This window comes from Silurus meridionalis, chromosome 7 (genome assembly GCF_014805685.1).
Source record: "Silurus meridionalis isolate SWU-2019-XX chromosome 7, ASM1480568v1, whole genome shotgun sequence".
NCBI lineage: Eukaryota > Metazoa > Chordata > Actinopteri > Siluriformes > Siluridae > Silurus > Silurus meridionalis.
The window spans coordinates 23,034,093-23,040,092 of record NC_060890.1 but is presented as its reverse complement, the minus strand read 5'-3'; positions in this window follow the sequence as shown (position 1 = coordinate 23,040,092).

Here is a 6,000-nt window from a genome sequence, read left to right as displayed (position 1 = left end):
ATATCACAGCGATGATAAAGCACAGAGCACAGGTGCCCCAAGAGTGGCACCTTGGCAATTTTGGGGATTGAACCCCTGACTTTCCAATGAGTAACCCAGAGATTTAACCATTGAGCTACCACCTCTAGAGCAGAGTTACTTCTCAAATGTTTCATCATCATGGTACATAAAGCTGTGAGATTGATGCGGGGTGTTATTAAAGGGTTATGTTGCCAAACTAAACAAGATGCTAAATTGAACACAAGAAGGCCCTAATTGATCTTCATCCAGGTCGAAAGTACCTCAGTGGTAAACATACATACGGGGAATTTAAAAATATACTGTAGTTTTAGCACACAGTCAGGATTATAAATCATAAAGAACGGAAAGAAAGGTGCTGGGAACTTGTCACATGTACTTTACAACACAGTGAAATTTTTTATTGCATTATTTCTTTGCAAATCCCAGCAATATAAGGAAGCTGGGGTTAGAGCACAGGGTTATGGGTCTTAGTCAGAGCCGCAAGAGTGGCAGCTTGGCGATATACCAGGGCTTGAACCCCTGACCTTCCAATGAGTAACCCAGAATCTTTTTTATTTCTTCTCCTGAAGGTCCTCAACTTATTAACTTCAAAGGAAATTAAACTATAGGAATGCATTAATGAGTGTCATTTTTTTTACTGTAACCATACATTTTTCTTGTTTGCTGTCAACCCTTTATGTCATGTTACAAAATAAATAAATAGATGAAAAACAAAGCTAACACATTGTTAGCCTAGAAATATTAGTAGATCAGTAAAAGACAAAGGAGTCCGAGTGTAAATCTACTCCCGAGTCATCGCACCTCAGTGAACAAAGCTAGAATGTTCGTCCATTTATATTTTCTGAGCATACTAGGGCTCTTGATGACAAGCCGAAGGTGATGACAGAACTTTGCCAAGTTGTGACGGCATCTTTGCAGGTGCACATGCAAAGATAAGATGCGGGCTTGATCTTGAAAGCTCAAAAATTGGCACCATCCTGTAGGCAAAGGAATTAAATAATTCAAAGGGCCATAGTCTGGAAATAGAGCTTCAATCACCTTGATTATGTAGAAAATGGGTTTATTTCTGAGGCAACTGCAGCTGTGCAGACGGGATAGGTTGTCTTTTCCAAGCGCATTCAGCCTATCTGTGTCACTGTAAACCTTTGCACCGAGTCAGACATCTTTCATGTCCCTGGTTTTGCATAATTTGAAAACATTAGATCCCTTTGCAGCCTTTAAATCTTGAGAAAACCATGTGGCCCATGGGCCCCTTACCTATAATGAATTTGAGAACCCTGATCTAAAGGAAAACCTGTTTAATGCTTTAAAATTCCTGGACTGTCGTTTCCAAATAATACTCTGGAAGTTAAAGGTTAATGTGCTCTCATTCAGTTTGTGTTGTGGAACATTAGTGAGTGAAATACCAGAGCTAATCGGAAACATAGACACATTTTTATGTACAAATTTACAAAAACATGTTCTGGACTTTCGCTTTTTCCCAGTGTTCGGATAGTGTTAGACAGATCTGCACACTTCGGCAGGTCGAGTTAATGAGAAAGGAAAATATTACGTGATGCATTGTGATTCGTGAGGCAGGACAGAGCACTTGCGGTCAGACGTGTTTTCCTGTACTTACAGAAGCTCGAGTAGCGTGTGCCTTGTTGATGATTCATGTTTTTACTGTTTCAGATTGGATTTCAGTTTTGTTTGGGTGTTTTGTTGATGCTTCCATTGTCTCTCTGCTTTTTTTTTTAATGCTTTCTTTCATTCTTTTCGCATCCACCAGAAATTGTGGTTCACAAATGACGAAACGCTGCAGTAGGTCCTTTCCGGAACAGGGTTAAAAGACTCGGCCAATAGGTCCTTGAGTTTCCACCGCATAACAACAATGTTTGAATTCGTCTAATCGGGGGTATTTAGGCTAAGTAAACTATTGCTCTTTGGGATTTCATCTGAAGCCATGGCCCAGTCATGCCGGCCTCTTATTCAAACCATTTGTGTGCGGTCGGGAGTCGGGGGCGGGCGGCTGGAAGAGGAATGGAGAGATGAAGGGGGGATCAGATAACCCTGGGAGAAAAGTCTAAGATGCACACAGAGTGAGAGTTCTTGGCAGCCAGCGACAAACCACACGCAGCTTGCGTGATTGTGGCTCCTTTCAGGACATGTGTTCCCCTCTTCCTTACCCCTAGACCCTCAGAAGCACCTGCATGCACTGCCACCTGACCTTGATGACCTTTGCATGCTGAAGAAAGACAGGAAATGATTACAAATCCCAATAAAATATAGGTCTACATTTGCTCAGGTTTGGGTTTTCATATAGCCCACAGATTTGTTCCATAACTCTGTTATTGTTGACCAACTGTACCATATAAACGTGTCAACATGAGCATCCTTCGTTAAGGATTATCTAATTAACATATTCCAATTAAGATATATAATGAAGAATGCTATCTATTATGAATCGCATCCTTTTGACTGCCGAACTCCAGTTTTCCTTCACTAAAGCCAAAAAAAGATCAGAATGCGTGCTTGCCGGAGCCAAAATCCAGATCATGCCAACAGGTTTTTAATGGCACAGGTTTATAATGAAACACTCCTGTAGTCCTTCTTCCAGCACAATGACGTTATTCACTGGACACATGCACGTATTAAAAACACACGCTATTCATAACACGTGGGACTAACAACGATATGGCAAGAGAGGCCTCTCACAAGCTGAAGAAAAGCCTTATAAAACATGCTAGTGCTCTGTCGAGATTAGCCTTGTAGCTCAGTGAATGCCTGGAAGGAAAGGGGTAAAGTGGATGAATTGAGGTCACTGAATCCGGTCAGTGCTGACACTTGTCTTAATGATCAACCATGATTTGTGGGTTGTAGCCATTGGGGCTTCACTGCCACTCGCGGTTGGCTGAAACCCGGAGATGAAATATTATACAGCTTCCTGCGCTGCACTCAAAAAAACGGCACAGGCCATTACTCACGGGTCCTAAGCAAACGCCGAACAACTCGCCGGGACTGAGAGATGACGGCTGTTGAACTTTTTACTTTATATGGTGAACAGCTCTAGAAATAACTAGTATCTTTCTGTGGTTTTCTGTGGTCATAATTATAGATAAAATCGGTGTGATAGAGTACTGGTTAAATACAAGACAATCTCACACAAGTGTACATTACATTTATGCCATTAGTTATATTGGGCATATTAGGCATATGGCATATAATAGACCCTTATTCATTTCATTTTTTTTATACAGCTGAGCACTTGAGGCCCAGCAGTGGCAGCATGGCAGGTCTGAGGAAGTGGTAGCTCAGTGGTTAAGGCTCTGGGTTACTGATTGGAAGGTCATGTGTTCATGCCCCAAGCTGACACTCTTAGGCCCTTAAACAATGCTCTTAACTCTCTGTGCTTCAGGAGTGGGAGTGTTGTATCATGGTTGACCCTGTGCTCTGCCCCCAGCTTACTAACATTGCTGGAATATGTGAAGAATGAATTTCATTGTGCTGTAATGAACATTAGACAAATAAAAATCCTTGAACTTATAACCTTCCAATTAGAAGTCCAAAGATTTAACCACCAGGCTACTGTAACACTTCCCAAGTGTGCAATCTTTCCAACCTATAGATTCAGATAGCTTTTATAGCTTATGCATTATGTTTTCATAGCCCAGTACTAAAGGTTGTATTTCCTTACTTTGTAATGAAGAAACCAAAAGAGTTCGATTTGATCAATGTTTTTGCCACAATCAACAGAATGCTTAAGAATTCTTCATAAAAATTTCCAAATTTATTATAATTGTGTTCTTTTGTTAAGATTTTATTACATTTTTTTATAGTTATATAATTTCTCTTGCAGTTTCATTCCGTTCTCCATTCTTCGGTTACGTCTTTGTGTCTGTGTTTCTTCAGTTTCTCAGTAAAGGTTTTTACTGTTGGTGACAGTCTCCCTACGAACTCCCTCCTTCTAATATCTTTCTGTTTTCCCCTTTATGACAAATATTTTCTGTTTTTTATGATTTAATGGCTGCTTTTCAGCCAGTTTCAGCTCTAGGGTAAAGGTGTTTGATCAGATGGCAGCAAAATAAAAACACACACAGCACAACGGATCGAGTGGTTAAAGCATTGGCCTTGGATCTGAAGGTTGTGAGTTCAAATCCCAGCCATGCCATGCTGCCACAATTGGGCCCCTGAGCAATACTCAGTTGTATGAATAAGATAAATGTAGTCTGCTCTGGATAAGGGCATCTGTCAAGTGCCTTTTTTTTTTTTTTTTTTTTAGGGGGGGGTTCTTGTGCTTCCTAGAGACACTATTTAAAATATAACAACATACCATGAATATTACTGGTTGTAGGTATTATATCTTCTCCACTTCTATCAGCAGCTCACTCACAGACTATTCGATCATTTCCTTCCATCTGTGTGTGTACATGTCTGTGTGTATGTAGGCCTGGGCAGGTTTACATACGTGTCCATGCAGCTCTCGAGACTGCACACAGACTTCACAGTGAACTTAGGTTGGTAAACGAACAACTTTTAGAACCAGGAACCTCTTTAAGGCATGTTAGAGATCCATTTCCATGATCCGGAACTGTGGTATCCGGCCTTTAAAGCTGTAAAGTGAAGCCGTTACTGATCGGACTTATTCAGAAGGTCCAAGGGATGCTTGATCATACCAAGATTCGAGGAATTTGAAAGCCACATCGTGTCCTTTTCTTTAAATCATCCCGGAACAATTTTTTTCAGCGTGGCACAGTGCATTATCCTGCTGAAATAGACCAGTGCTATTTTACTGTTGCCATGAAGGGATTATTCATTATTCATCAATGTTTAGCTGGTACATGTCAAACTAACATCTACATGAAGGTTTTCTTGCAGAACATTGTCCAGAGCGTCACACTGCTTCTGCTAGCTCGCCTTCTCCCAGTATTGCATCATGGTGCCATTTCTTCTGCAGACAAATGGTGCTTGTACACATGGTGATTCTCACATGCTCACTGAAGGTGCTTTAAGCAGGGAAGGGGGTCAACATAGGCACTCTGTAGCTCACAGTCTCATATGCTGCGATTTATTATAGCTCATCTAAAGACGTCCTGTACAACTGAGTGCCTCTAGTTTTTGAGTTTGGAAAAGAACCACATATAGCAGGAACGGTCAGGTGTCCCAATACATTTGGCAATATAGTGTGTATATACTAGAATTGCCCCTAACATGGAGAAGCATCTTTGCCCTGGGAATTCTTGGTATTCCCAATTCCACTGTTCCTGGTATAGGCTGCTGATCCACTGAAAGGGGGGATCTTTCTTCACATATCCTAGCAATGTTAGAAACTTGGGTCAGAGTGCAAGGTCAGCCATGATACAGTGGAGCACAGAGGGTTGGGTTAAGGGCCCCAAGAATGGCAACTTGGCAATACCAGGACTTGAACCACTGACCTTCTGATCAGTAACCCAGAGCCTTAACCACTGATTTACCACCTTCCCCACTAGGACCCTAAGCTGAATAAAATAGTTACTGGAGATGAACAAACGAAAGAAAATAAATAGTAATGCATCTGAGTTTGAGGCACTGAACAGGGAAGCTCATTGACCAATCAGATTCTGTTGACATGGGTATCCATATCCTGCCACAATATCTGAACCATTTTTGGTGCACAGAATAGAAAATCAGAAGGAAATTGGCGGTCCGAGTTCAGATATTACCGCAGTTGTTTTGGCTGAGAGCCTACTGGAAAGCAGAAGCATCTCAGCTCAGAGCAAGAAGTGTGTGTGTGTGTGTATGTGTGTGTGTGTGTGTGTGTGTGTGTGTGTGTGTGTGTTCAGGAAAAGGACTGAGTGATACGAGATGCTAAGAAAACCGATGGAACCGTTTTCCTTTGCGTCTTCATTTCTCCCGTCTGTGAATGATGTGTCCTTTGTTTGACTTCAGAGGCCATATCACGCACAGCTCTTAGCGAGCCACCAGCAGTCTGGGAAATCATTATGGATGGAGACGTCTTTGGCC